General features: G+C 36.7%; 1 non-coding gene across 1 annotated transcript; it reads right to left on the bottom strand.

Annotated features, from left to right (window-relative positions):
* Window positions 1–12,646: 12,646 nt before the first annotated feature.
* On the bottom strand, window positions 12,647–12,749 carry LOC142841944 (U6 spliceosomal RNA). Its single transcript, XR_012909169.1, has one exon. It is a non-coding gene; the product is annotated as a U6 spliceosomal RNA (small nuclear RNA).
* Between the last annotated feature and the right edge of the window lie 1,394 nt (window positions 12,750–14,143).

Here is a 14,143-nt window from a genome sequence, read left to right as displayed (position 1 = left end):
CCCAAGGAACTAACTGGGGACATCGCCTTGGGCTCCTGGGGGCCACTCTAGGTTCAAGTCTCTTGCCAACCCTAAGATGGCTCCCTTAACTAAGAATTGCATTTCCGTGCTCCCCTATCCAACCTTCCTTTATCCCAATCCGCCTTTTTCCCCAAGTTCTCCCCATCCTCCCCTTCTCCCTTTTCTCTCCCCATTTCAACTTCTTCTGTTGAGAATTCTCTGTTCAGTTCAGTGCCCCATTTTTTAATTGGGTTAATTAGCATTTTAAAGTCTAGTTTCCTGAGTTCTCTATATATTTTGGAGATCAGACCTTTGTCTGTTGCGCGGTTGGTGAAGATCTTCTCCCAGTCAGTAGGTTGCCTTTTTGTCTTAGTGACAGTGTCCTTTGCTTTACAGAAGCTTCTCAGTTTTAGTAGGTCCCATTTATTCAATGCAAAGAAGTCGGGACCAGGAGGGGTGCACCCACCCACTGAGACAGTGGGGCTGATCTATTGGGAGCTCACCAAGGCCAGCTGGACTGTGACTGAAAAAGCATGGGATAAAACCGGACTTTCTGAACATGGCGAACAATGAGGGCTGATGAGAAGCCAAGGACAATGGCACAGGGTTTTGATCCTACTTAATGTGCTGGCTTTGTGGGAGCCTAGCCAGTTTGGATGTGCACCTTCTTAGATATGGATGGAGGGGGGAGGACCTTGGACTTTCCACAGGGCAGGGAACCCTGACTGCTCTTTGGACTGGAGAGGGAGGGGGAGAGGAGTACGGGGAGGGGGAGAAGGGTGGGTGGATGGGGAGAAGGGTGGGAGGAGGGAGAGGGAAATGGGAGGCTGGGAGGAGGCAGAAACTTGTTTTTTTTCCTTTTCTCAATAAAAAACAAAACTAGGGATAAATGCTGGTCCTACTGCCCATGGCCCCACAGCCTGCACCAGCCTCACAACTGTCACCCATATACAGAGGACCTAGTTTGGTCATATTCAGATTCCACAACTGTCTGTCTGGAGTCAGTGAATCCCCAATAGATCATGTCAGGTGTTTCTATGGATACTCCCATTATGGTCTTGACCCATTTGCCCATATTATCACTCATCCTTCTCTCTCTTCAACTGGACTCCAGGAGCTCAATCCACTGGTATCTGTGGATTTCTTTATCTGCTTCCATCAGTTGCTGAATGAAATTTCTGTGATGATGTTTAAGATAGCCATCAATCTGATTATAGGAGAAGGCCAGTTCAGGTACCTTCTCCACTATTGCTTAGGGTCTTAGCTGGCATCATCCTTGTGGATTCCTGCAAATTTCCCTAGCTATAGATTTCTTGCTAGTCCCATAATGGTTACCTCAATCAAGATATCTTTTCCTTGCTCTCCCTCTCTGTCCTTCCCACATCATAGCCATCCAGTTCCCTCATGATGTTCACCTCTCCCTTCCTTTAGCTCCTCTCTTCCTCACCTTCTGCCCTCCCTTCCCTCTCAATTTTCCAGGAGTTTTTGTCCATTTCGCGTTCCCAGGGTGATCCATGTATGTCTCTCTTAGGGTTCTCCTTGTTACCTAGCATCTCTGTGATCATGGATTTTAGGCTGGTTATCCTTTGCTTTGCATCTAATATACACTTATTAGTGAGTACATACTATGTTTATCTTTCTGGGTTTGGTGTTGCCTCACTCAGGTTGTTTTTTTTTTCTAGTTCCATCCATTTGCCTGCAAATTTTAAGATGTCATTGCTTTTCTTCTTCTTCTTCTTCTTTTAACCGTACTTCATTGTGTAAATGCACCACATTTTCTTTATCCATTCTTCAGCTAAGGGACATATAAGTTGTTTCTAGGATATGGCTATTACAAATAATAATGCTATGTACATAGTTGAGCAAATATCCTTGTGGTATATGTGTGCATCCTTTGGGTATAAGCCCAAGAGTAGGAAATACCATGGGCATTTTTGTCTTTTGCTTCTTATCTGCATTCCTCAAAAGTTACCTTTTATGTCTCTTTATCACATGTTTCACTCTATAGCAATTTTATTTTTTAAAAAAATTATCAATATTTAAGCAATTCAGAGTATGAGATGACTGATTACATGTTGCAGTTTAAGATTCATCAAAGACTGCTTTCTGGAAAACCAAATCTGATTGACCCAACTTCGGTCATTGTTGACTGATAAAACCGTGTTCTGTGACAAGGAATCAAATTATGCATCAAAAATATGCTTGGTATATCACAAAGTTGTGGTAATTTTTGGAAATAATTTATCCTGTATGTGTACAAAATTACATTAGTTCAATATAACTGAAACTTAAGAATGAAAATATTTTTATTAATTCCAATGATGGTAGGATTGGCAGAATCATAGACTTCACCAAAGTGAATTTAAGAGTAACTTGTCTATTTCTGTAAGAACAAAGCATTAGCTTGTCTATGGTGCATATGAAATTCAAATATACCAACTTATAAAAGGTGGTTGACCCTGATAAACTATTCAGTATTAATTTATATTATTAACAGTATTGACACCAAGAATTGCCATGGTCATGTTGGCTTTGGTGAGTGGCAGTCTGTTTTTCTGAGCTTATTTGTAATATCAATTGCTGTTTTTGTAGTTCCATTCTCAAACTCATTTGAAACTTTCCTTATTCATGAGCTTACTAGGTAATGACAGAAGTACCTGGGGAAGAATTCTGAATGATAGTCACAAAACAGACCAACTTGTTCAATTAATTATTAACACCTTTCTCTGCTAAGGGCACACTCTTTGGTGACAATACAAATCTTCCTCCTCATCTCAGTCACCATTGTCCTTCTTCTTTTCTTTTTTCTTCCTACTTTGTCTATTATAGAAAAATCTATCGACAAAACCCTTCAAAAATTTTCCTTGTTTTTTTTTTAATTTTCTAACTAAAATATTACTTCTAGGCAAAGTTAACAACCAAATGCACTGTTCTAAGTTGTGCCTATTGTTATGATAGACTTTTACCCCTATTTGCAGAAAAAGGCTATAAAATCTTACCACTTTTTGTTAAAATCTGTATATTCAAAGCATTTTATGTCATCTGATTAGTATAGTACCCTTCATTGAAATATTAATAATGTAGAAGAGAAATTGGAGATGAGCTATAAGCAACTCTATTCTTTTATTTCTAATTGAAAATAGATTATTCTCTGGTGGATCAGGACTGACCAGCGACCAGATCCAGAGTCAGCAGTTTTTACTAGAACAGGTACAAGAGAGTAACCACTGAGCCAGTGAGCCAGAGCCAGAGACCACTGAGGGTCCAGACTTGAATCTTCGACTTTCAAGGGAGTGGGCCTAAGCCAGGACTGCTGTGTGTCTGGGCATGAATCTAGGACCTTCCAGGAATTAGGCCTGAGCCAGGACCTCTGCCAGTCTGGGAATGAGTGAATCTGGGACCTCTGAGGGAATAGGCAGGAACCAGAGTTTGGGAGAAGGCCTGAGCCAGGACCTCTGTGGGTCCAGGCCTTGGTCTGGGATATCAAAGGGAATAGGCAGGAACCTGGCACCTCTGAGGGTCCAAACATGAGTTTGGGACCTCTGAAGGTGTAGGCCTGAGCCAGGTCCTCTGCAGTTAGGGGCACACCCATGCCTGAAAACTCCGAGGCAGTAGACTGGAGCCAGAAAACTTTTCAGGACCAACTCCAAGCCAGGGACTTCTGCAGGAGGGGATCCAGACCAGGATTTACAGAAACTGGGCAAAGCCGCAACCTAGACCAAAGTGGGCCTGAGACAGAAAACTTCAAGGGAGCAGAGCAAAGCAAAGGAGCACTGAGCTATCTCCAGGAACACAGAATAACCAACGGGGTAACTAGAACTATGGCACTGACTGTATCAGGAGGAACAGCCATCTGAGATTTGGATTCACTGACACCTAGAAGTTTATTCAACAGAATCTCAGACAGTGCCAACCCACACCTATTAGCGGAAAAGATGAATAGAAAAGGTAAGAACACATGCAACACCACAATGAGCAACATACCACCAGTAAAATATAAAGGCCCTACAACAGCAAGACCTGAACAACCAAATGTGGATAAAGCATAAAAGAATGACCTAAAAATAAATTCAAGAGAATGTTTGAAACTCTTAAAGAGGAAATGAGAATTCCCTTAATGAAATGGAGGAAAAGACAAACAAGAAATTGGAAGACATCAGCAAATTACTTAAAGAAAATCAAGAAAAAAAATCAAACATATGAAAGTAAATATTCAGGATTTGAAAACTGAAATAGAGACAATGAAGAAAACACAATCTGAGGGAATCATAGAAACAGAAATCATGAGAAAATGATCATGAATCACAAATGCAAGCATAAATAGCAGAATACAAGAGAAGAAAGAGAGAATCTCAAATGCTGAAGATACAATAGAGGAAATAGACTCACCAGTTAAAGAAAACATTAAATCTAACAAAAGCTTAACCCAAAATATCCAGGAAATATGGGACACCATGAAAAGGCCAAATATAAGAATAATAGGATTAGAATAAGAAGAAGTTCAACTCAAAAGCACAGAAAATATATTTAACAAAATCAAAGAAGAAAACCCTTCCAACCTTAAGAAAGATGTGGCCGTGGAGATACAAAAAATGTATAAATATTCTGGATCCAAAAGAAAAGTCCTCTTGCCACATAATAATCAAAACACGAAACATACAGAGCAAAGAAAGAATATTAAGAGCTGCAAAGGAAAAAGGCTAAGTAACATATAAAGGCAGATCTATCAGAATTACACCTGATTTCTCATTGGAGACAATGGAAGCAAGAAGGTCATGGTCAAGCGTTATGCAGACATTAAGAGACCATGGATGCCAGCCCAGACTACTATACCCAGCAAAACTTTCAATCACCATAAAAGGACAAAATAAGGTATTCCATGACAAAACTATATTTCACCAATACCTAGCCACAAACCCAGCCCTACACAAAATACCAAAAGGAAAACTCCCACACAAGGAAGTTGGGTATACCAACAAAAACATAGTCAATTGATGGTCTCATAACAGCAAATCCCAAAGAAAGGAAAATGCACAAATTAACTTTAACAACAATGAAAGCTAAATTAACAGGAGATAACAATCACAGGTCATTAATATTCCTTAATGTAAATGGACTAAACTCACCTATACAAAGGCACAGGCTAAAAGATTATATACAAAAAACAGAATCCACCCTTCTTCTGCATACAAGAAACACATCTCAACCTCAAACACAAACATCATCTCAGAGTAAAGGGTTGGGAAAAAATATTCCCAAATGGACCTAAGAAATAAGCAGGTATGTCTATTCTAATATCTAAGAAAATAGACTTCAAGCTAAAATCAGTCAAAAGAGAAAGAGAAGGTCACTTCACATTAGTCACAGGAAAAATCTATCAAGAAGAAATCTTAATATGGAACATGTATTCCCCAAACACAAGGGCACCCTTATATGTAAAAGAAACACTTCTACAGCTTAAATCATAGATTAAACCCCACACACTACTACTGGGAGACTTCAACACTTTCCTCTCATGACTGGACAGGTCAACCAGACAAAAAATGAACAGATAAATAAGAGAAGTAACAGATGTTACGACAACTGGACTTAACAGACATCTATAGAATATTCCATCCAAACAGAAAAGAATATACCTTCTCAGCATGTCATGGAACCTTCTAAAAAATTGACCACACACTCAGTAATAAAACAAACCTCAACCAATACAAAAAAAATGGAATAACCCAATGTACCTTATCATATCACTATGGTTTAAAGCTAGAAGTCAACAATACTAATTCTAGAAAACCCACAAACACATGGAAATTAAACAATGCTCACCTGAATCATCAATGGGTCATGGAAGAAATAAAGAGAGAAATTAAAGACTTCCTAAACTTCAATGAAAATGACCACACAACATACCCAAATTTATGGGACACAATGAAAGCAATGTTAAGACAAAAGTTCATAGCATTAAGCACCTACATAAAGAAACTAAAAAAATCCCACACTAGTGAATTAACAGAACATTTGAAAACTTTAGAACAAAAAGAAGCAAACTGATCCAGGAAAACTAGACAGCAGGAAATCATCAAATTGAAAGCTGAAATCAATAAATAGAAACAAAGAAAACAATACAATGAATCAATGAAACAAAGAGTTGGTTATTTGAGAAAATCAACAATATAGACAAACCTTTATCCCAACTAACCAAAAGGTAGAGAGAGAATATCCAAATTAACAACATTATCAAATTAACAAAATATCCAATTGAATAAGGGGGACATAAAAACAGATACAGAAGAAAATCCAGAGACTCATCAGGTCCTATTTCAAAAACCTGTACTCAACAAACTTGGAAACCTTAAAGAAAATGGACAACTTTCTGGATAAATATTACTTGCCAAAATTAAATCAAGACCAGATAGGCAGATTAAATAGACCTGTAGCTGCTAAAGAAATAGAAACAGTCATCAAAAGTCTCCCAACCAAAAAAAGCCCAGGATCAGATGGTTTCAGCTCAGAATTCTACAAGATTTTCAAAGAAGAACTAATACCAATGCTTCTAAAATTGTTCTATGCAATGGAAACAGAATGAACACTGCCAAACACTTTTTATAAGGCTACAATTACCCTGATACACAAACCACAAAAAGACATTACTAAGAAAGACAATTACAGACCAGTTTCACTCATGAACATTGATGCAAAAATACTCAATAAAATACTGGCAAATTGAATCCAAGAACACATCAGAAAAGTCATCTACCACGATCAAGTCGGCTTCATCCCAGAGATGCAGGGATGGTTCAATATACAAAAATCTGTCAACGTAATCCACCATATAAACAAGCTGAAATATAAAAACCACATGATCATCTTCAACAAAAAACAATTTTCCTTCATGATAAAGGTTTTGGTGAGGGCAGAGATACAAGGAACATACCTAAACATAATAAAGGCAATATATAGCAAGCCAATTGCCAACATCAAACTAAATGGAGATAAACTCACAGCTATCCCACTGAAATCAGAAACAAGACAAAGTTATTCACTCTCTCCTAATCTAGTCAATATAGTTCTTGAGGTGCTAGCTAGAGCAATAAGATACTAAAAGCTGTTTTCAGTACTGTAGCTCTGTAGTAGAGTTTGAAGTCAGGTATTGTGATGCCTCCAGAAGTTCGTTTATTGTACAGGATTGTTTTAACTATCCTGGGTTTTTTTTTTTTTTGTTTTTCCATTGAAATTGAGTATTGTTCTTTCAAAGTCTGGGAAAATATTTTCTGGGATTATAATGGGCATTGCATTGAATCTTCAGATTGCTTTTGGTAAGATTGCCATTTTTACTATGATATTTCTACCTACCCACAAGCATAGCTCTTTCCATTTTCTGGAATCTTCTTCAATTTATTTTTTAAAAGATTTAAAGTGCTTGTCATATATGTCTTCCACTTGTTTGCTTAGAGTTACTCCAAGATATTTTATGCTATATGTGGCTATTGTGAAGGATGACGTTTCTCCAATTTCTTTCTCAGCCCATTTATTATATGTGTAAAGGAGGGCTACTGATTTTTTTTGAGTTAATCTTGTATTCTGCTACATTACTGAAAGTGTTTATGAGTTGTAAAAGTTCCTTGGAAGAATTTCTGGTGTTGCTTATGCAAATTATCATATCATCAGCAATTGTGAGAGTTTGACTCTGATTTGTATCCCCTTTTGGTGTCATCTTGATGGGGGAGAGTCTTCTGTTTTGTGTTAATTTTATTGATTAAATAAAGAGACTGCTTTGGCGCTGATACGACAGAAAATTAGGTAGGTGGACTAGACAGACAGAATGCTGGGAGAAAGAAGCCGAGTCAGGCAGTCGCCATGATTCTCCCACTCCAGACAGATGCAGGTTAAGACCTTTCCTGGTAAGCCAGCTCGTGGTGTTACACAGAATATTAGAAATGGGTTAGATCAATATGTAAGTGCTAGCCAGTAAGAGGCTAGAGCTAATGGGCCAAGCAGTGATTAAAAGAGTACAGTTTCCGTGTAATTATTTTGGATATAAAGCTAGCCGTGCAGGTGGCCGGGTGCTAGGAACGTAGCCCACTGCAGCTCAACAGAGTGGCACCCAACGTGGTGATGAACTCCACGTAAAACCTGAGAGGGCTTAAAAAGGAGAGAGAGAGAATTTAATACAGCTTTTTGCTGTTTCTGAGTTGTGTGCCGCAAAGAAATTGTCTTGACTCACCAACAGGAAAAAACTGGCTGTTTTAAAATGTCGGCTTTCTGCGCTGTGATCTCTGTCTGGCTCCTGGGGGAGACAGAGCTTTTGAATGGAGCATTTGGACTAAAGTGCTATGGTTTGCTTGATGGCAATGTGGACTGCTGTGTGCCTGGAACTGTATGTGGCTGAGGGGCACCAAATGGCTCTGAAGCAGGAGCAGCTCAGCTCTGCCATACTGAACTGTGCTGGTCTCAAGCAGGAACTACCATAATTACCATAATAACAGCAAGTTAAGGTTTAGACTGGTCAGGACACAGGCAGTACCATATTACCCCTAAATGGTGCAACTTAAGTTTTTAAGAAGTGCTTAGCATTTTAAGAACTGCTCCTGGATAGTAAAAAAAATTTACAGATTCACAATAGGACAGATTCAGACCACTAAATGGATCACATGTTGGATGAGTATACGTAGGCTTGAGAGAGACAGAAAAAAATATATAGAAAGAATAAAGTTAATGCCCTTAAAAAAAGGGGGTAAAGTCTTTAAAAAGACAGAGTACAGATAGTTATAGATTAAAAGAAATAAAGAAAAATAAGCCATGTAAAAATGCAAAATTCACAGAGAGTCTGGATTATGTACATTGTGTTTTCTTTAAAATTTTTTATTGTGAAGGAGCTAAGTACAGAGAGACATTTCATTACATGGGCTGCCAAGCTAAACCAGAATGGATTTCATGAGGGTATTATGACTTCAGAATTTGGGTCTAAAGATATGATGCTTTGGAGAGGGTCTTCTTTTGTTTACACAGAGGATGAGACTCTATGGATTGCTTCTATCCCAATATGGTATGATGGACCATGCCCTCCTGAAAGGTTGCTGTGAACACCCTCGAAAAATTACTTCACTCAACTGCTGACTGAGATAAACCTGGCACACAGGTTACACAATAAAAGACCTGATTAACAGTGCCCCCAATCAGCAGGAAGCAGTCTGGAGAGAAATAACTGCACCCATATTCCCAAATATAGTTTATAAATTTTCTTTTACATTTAAAGGGGAAAATGATATAGGTATGAATAATTTGCATTGGTATGGATTTTAAGGTCAGTTTTGTTATATGTATATGTGTTTCTGATCTTGATTAAGGTATTGTGATTGTATAGTTCATTTAAAATGTAATGTATACTTAGGAAATATAGGTTGTTAATGGATAATCATAAATAATAGTCAAGCTTGTAGTCATGTTAGTTAGATATTCTAGATATATAGAGATATATTTCAATTAAATAGGCATTCTTCATATCTTTCAAAGACTACAGAACATGGCATTTAATGTTTTAATAACTTAGGGCTTTTCATGTCAATGATACACATCTGCTCCTGGCAGCACCAATCTACTTCAAGAGGAAGATGGGCATCGAAGAGGCTCCTTATGGAGTTTGATAGTCATTTGGGCAAGAAACTGCTCTTGCCTGGACTGTTGCATAAACTGGACACAGAGAACCCACAGAGAGAGGACTGATGAACTTGCCTAAAGGTGAGGTGGCCTTTCGGGGTTCCTGACTCATGAAAGGGTCTGCGAGACATTCTGCAGGATACAGCAGAAAGTGACTGAACTGTCTTTGGAATTTCCTGCTTGATGAAAATATCTGCTGGATACTATGGGCCTGAAGGTTGGAGATGATGCCCCGACGTTACAGAGGAACTTTGGGTGACTGTCCAGGCAGCAAGATGTCTCTGTCATTTCTAGAGCTTGAAGTTTCTTATTTCTTGTTTACTTAGATAATATTATATCTTTCTGGAGTCTTTGATAGAGTTGAAGAATGGATAGATAATTATAGTTTTCCTTAGTTATGATAAAAGATAAAATAGACATAAATATTGTAACTGTAATTCTTGCTTGATAACGGTTTTCTTATATGTAATCTTACTATGTTAAAGTTAAAGCCTTTCTTTTTTGTTTAAACAGAAAAAGGGGAAATGATGGAGGAGAGTCTTCTTTTTTGTGTTAATTTCATTGGTTAAATAAAGAGACTGCCTTGGCCCTGATAGGACAGAAAATTAGGTGGGTGGAGTAGACAGACAGAATGCTGGGAGAAAAAAGTCGAGTCAGGCAGTCGCCATGACTCTCTCACTCCAGACAGAGGCATGTTAAGATCTTTCCTGGTAAGCCAGCTCGTGGTATTACACAGAATATTGGAAATGGTTTAGATCAATATGTAAGTGCTAGCCAGTAAGAGGCTAGAGCTAATGGGCCAAGCAGTGATTAAAAGAGTACAGTTTCCATGTAATTATTTTGGGTATAAAGCTAGCCATGCGGGCGGCCCGGTGCTAGGAATGTAGCACACCACAGCTCAACAGGACTTCAAGAACTATATTGAATAGATATGGAAAGTGTGGGAAACCTTGTCTTGTTCCTGATTTCAGTGGGATAGCTCTGAGTTTATCTCCATTTACTTTTATGTTGGCCATTGGCTTTCTACATATTGCCTTTATTATGTTTAGGTATGTTCCTTATATCCCCACTCTCTCCAAGACCTTTATTATGAAGGGATATTGTTTTCTTTTGAAGGCTTTTTCAGCATCTAATGAGATGATCACGTGGTTTTCATTTTTCAGCTTGTTCATATGGTAGATTATATTGACATATTTTTATATGTTAAACTATCCTGGCATTTCTGGGATAAAGCTGACTTGATCATGGTAGATGATTTTTCTGATGTGTTCTTGGATTCAATATGCCAGTATTTTATTGAGTATTTTTGCATCAATGTTCGTGAGTGAGATTGGTCTGTAATTGTCTTTCTTAGTATTGTCTTTCTGTGGTTTGTGTATCAGGGTAATTGTAGCTTCATAAAAAGTGTTTGGCAATGTTCATTCTGTTTCCATTGCATAGAACAATTTTAGGAGCATTGGTATTAGTTCTTCTTTGAAAATCTTGTAGAATTCTGAGCTGAAACCATCTGATCCTGGGCTTTTTTTTTGGTTGGGAGACTTTTGATGACTGTTTCTATTTCTTTAGCAGTTATAGATCTAATTAATCTGCCTATCTGGTCTTGATTTAATTTTGTAAGTGATATTTATCCAGAAAATTTTTTATTTCTTTTAACTTTTCTGATATTGTGTAGTACAGATTATGTAATATGGCCTGATGAGTCTCTGGATTTCCTCGGTATCTGTTATTATGTCCCCTTTTTCATTTCTGATTTGGTTAATTTGGATATTTTTTCTCTACCTTTTGGTTAGTTGGAATAAAGGTTTGTCTATTTTCTTGATTTTTCCAAAGAACCACCTGTTTTTCTCATTGCTTCTTTGTATTGTTTTCTTTGTTTCTATTTTTTTTTATTTCAGTTTTTAGTTTGATGATTTCCTGCTGTCTAGTTTTCCTGGATGAGTTTGCTTCTTTTTGTTCTAAAGTTTTCAAATGTTCTGTTAATTCATTAGTGTGGGATTTTCCGGTATGTAGGCATTTAGTGCTATCAACTTTCCTCTTATAACAGTGCTTTCATTGTGTCCCATAAATTTGGGTATGTTGTATGGTCATTTTCATTGAATTTTAGGAAGTCTTTAATTTCTCCCTTTATTTCTTCCATTACCCGTTGATGATTCAGGTGAGCATTGTTTAATATCCATGTGTTTGTGGGCATTCTGGAATTAGTGATGATGTTTAATTCTAATTTCAAGCCATGGTGATCTGATAAGAAACAGGGTTATTTAACCTTTTTTTCATCTATTGAGGTTTGTTTTGCTACCTAGTATGTGATCACTTTTTGATAAAGTTCCATGAGGTGCTGAGAATGAGGTACATTCTTTTCTGTTTGGATGGAATATTCTATAGATGTCTGTTAAGTCCATTTGTCATAACATCTGTTAGTTCTCTTTTTTCTCTGTTAAATTTTTGTCTGTCAGACCTGTCCAGTGGTAAAAGTGGAGTGCTGAAGTCTCCCACTATTAAAGTGTGGAGTTTAATATGTGATTTAAGCTTTAGAAATGTTTTCTTTTTTTTAGATGAGGTTGCCTAGTATTAGAGGCATAGATGTTCAGTATTGAGATTTCTTCTTGATGGATTTTTCCTCTGACTAATATCAAATGCCCTTCTTTGTCTCTTTTGATTGATTTTAGTTTGAAGACTATTATTTTAGATATTTGGATTGCTATGCCAGCTTGTTTCTTATTTTCATTTGTTGGGATTTTTTTTTTCCAATCCTTTACTCTGAGGCAATGTCTGTCTTTGAGATTGAGGTGTGTTTCTTGTATGCAGCAGAAGGATTGATCCTGTTTTTGTATCCAATCTGTTAGCATGTGTCTCTTTATAGGTCAGTTGAGTCCATTTATATTAAGGGATATTAATAACCAGTAATTGCTAGTTCCTGTTAAGTTTTCGTTGCTGGTGATGTTATTTTGTATGTTCTTCCTTTTTTTTTTGAGTTTTGTTGTTATGAGATCATAAAAATATGGAACACTTCATGGATTTGCATGTCATCCTTGAGTAGGGGCCATGCTTATCTTATCTGTATTGCTCCAATTTTAGTGTATGTGCTGCCAAAGCATGCACCAATGTTTGAGTTTTTATTTAGTCCCCTAATTTCTCTTCCTAAATGTTATTCCTCATGAAGTAGGAAATGGAGTTATTGCATAGTAAAAAAAATTGAGAAGATACCATTTTAATCAAGCGACTATATTTAACAATATCTCATACTGATGAATCAACATTATGCATCACTTTATTCTTATAATATTTCAATCAAAACTGAATAATGAGTACAATCAGGAAACCATAGAAAAACTCATAATGAAGAACACTGCAGACATATCTTGCTCTATAAAAGTATTTGTTAAAAATTATGTATATAAAAATCAGAGAAAGACCTAAAACTACTGTGAATTTGAAATAACTGGAATAACATATCACAATAGTGTGGTCTCTGCTTCTGGATTAGATACTTTCACTAAAAGATGTTGTTGAGACAAGTGGTGAATCTTTAAATATTTCTTTAGATATATAGGTATATAAAGGGTATATAGAACTTTGAAAATATAATTTTATTTAGATTTGACTTTTTCTCAAAATGCAAAGTTTTGAAAGATGCTAAAGTAATAGAATAAATAATTCCACAAGAAGCTGTTTAATTGTATTATGCTCAGGTATCACTTTTGAATACTCACCATGTACAAGTTTGTATGCTACTTATAGTGATATGTAAATATATATGCGTGCATTAATGTATATGTATAATATATAAACACATATGCACCATTATATAAACATATATATATATCTATATACATATATAATATATATAATATATATTGCCATTTTTCTGGGAGTATTTGTCTAATATGTCTTATGCAAGAGTGATCATAGGGTAAAAGTGGTATACTTTTCCCAGAACACTGAGTTTGGTGGTGCTTGAGGTCTAATATCTGGATGACTATCCATCAGAAATTTAAGACTAGAAAATTAGAAGGCAATTATTCTTATTCAAAGCTAGTCTAAATAATTTAGCAAAGTTGATTGACTTTATTTATGTATTTGTGAGGGGTGGTTTCCAGGACACAGGATTACAGTAGACACTGGGTATGTATTTTAGCTCTAGGCTGGAACTTTATCATTCATATTTCCTGAACAGACCTTTTTATTCATTTTGACTATCTGAAGCTTGTTGATCAAGTTACATAGAAAAGCTTTTCTTCAGAAGACAGATTTGAGGAGGTTGGGAGGAAAAATGGATAATGACATATGAATACAATGGCCCAAAAAGGAATGAAGAACAGTAACATTTAATAACATTATCTGTAATATTTCACTGGTTGAGGAAAATCTAGATCCAAACAGAGTATGAATGAAATCTAAGGAGAATCAAAACTGAGCTGTGGTTATAGAAAGCATATCAAGTCTTTAAGCATTCACAGGAAATTTTTTGGATTATGGAACTATATTGTGT

The sequence above is a fragment of the Microtus pennsylvanicus genome, chromosome X, assembly GCF_037038515.1.
Source record: "Microtus pennsylvanicus isolate mMicPen1 chromosome X, mMicPen1.hap1, whole genome shotgun sequence".
Classification (NCBI taxonomy): domain Eukaryota; kingdom Metazoa; phylum Chordata; class Mammalia; order Rodentia; family Cricetidae; genus Microtus; species Microtus pennsylvanicus.
Note: the sequence above shows the minus strand (reverse complement) of the source record. Positions and strands in the feature narration are given on the sequence as shown.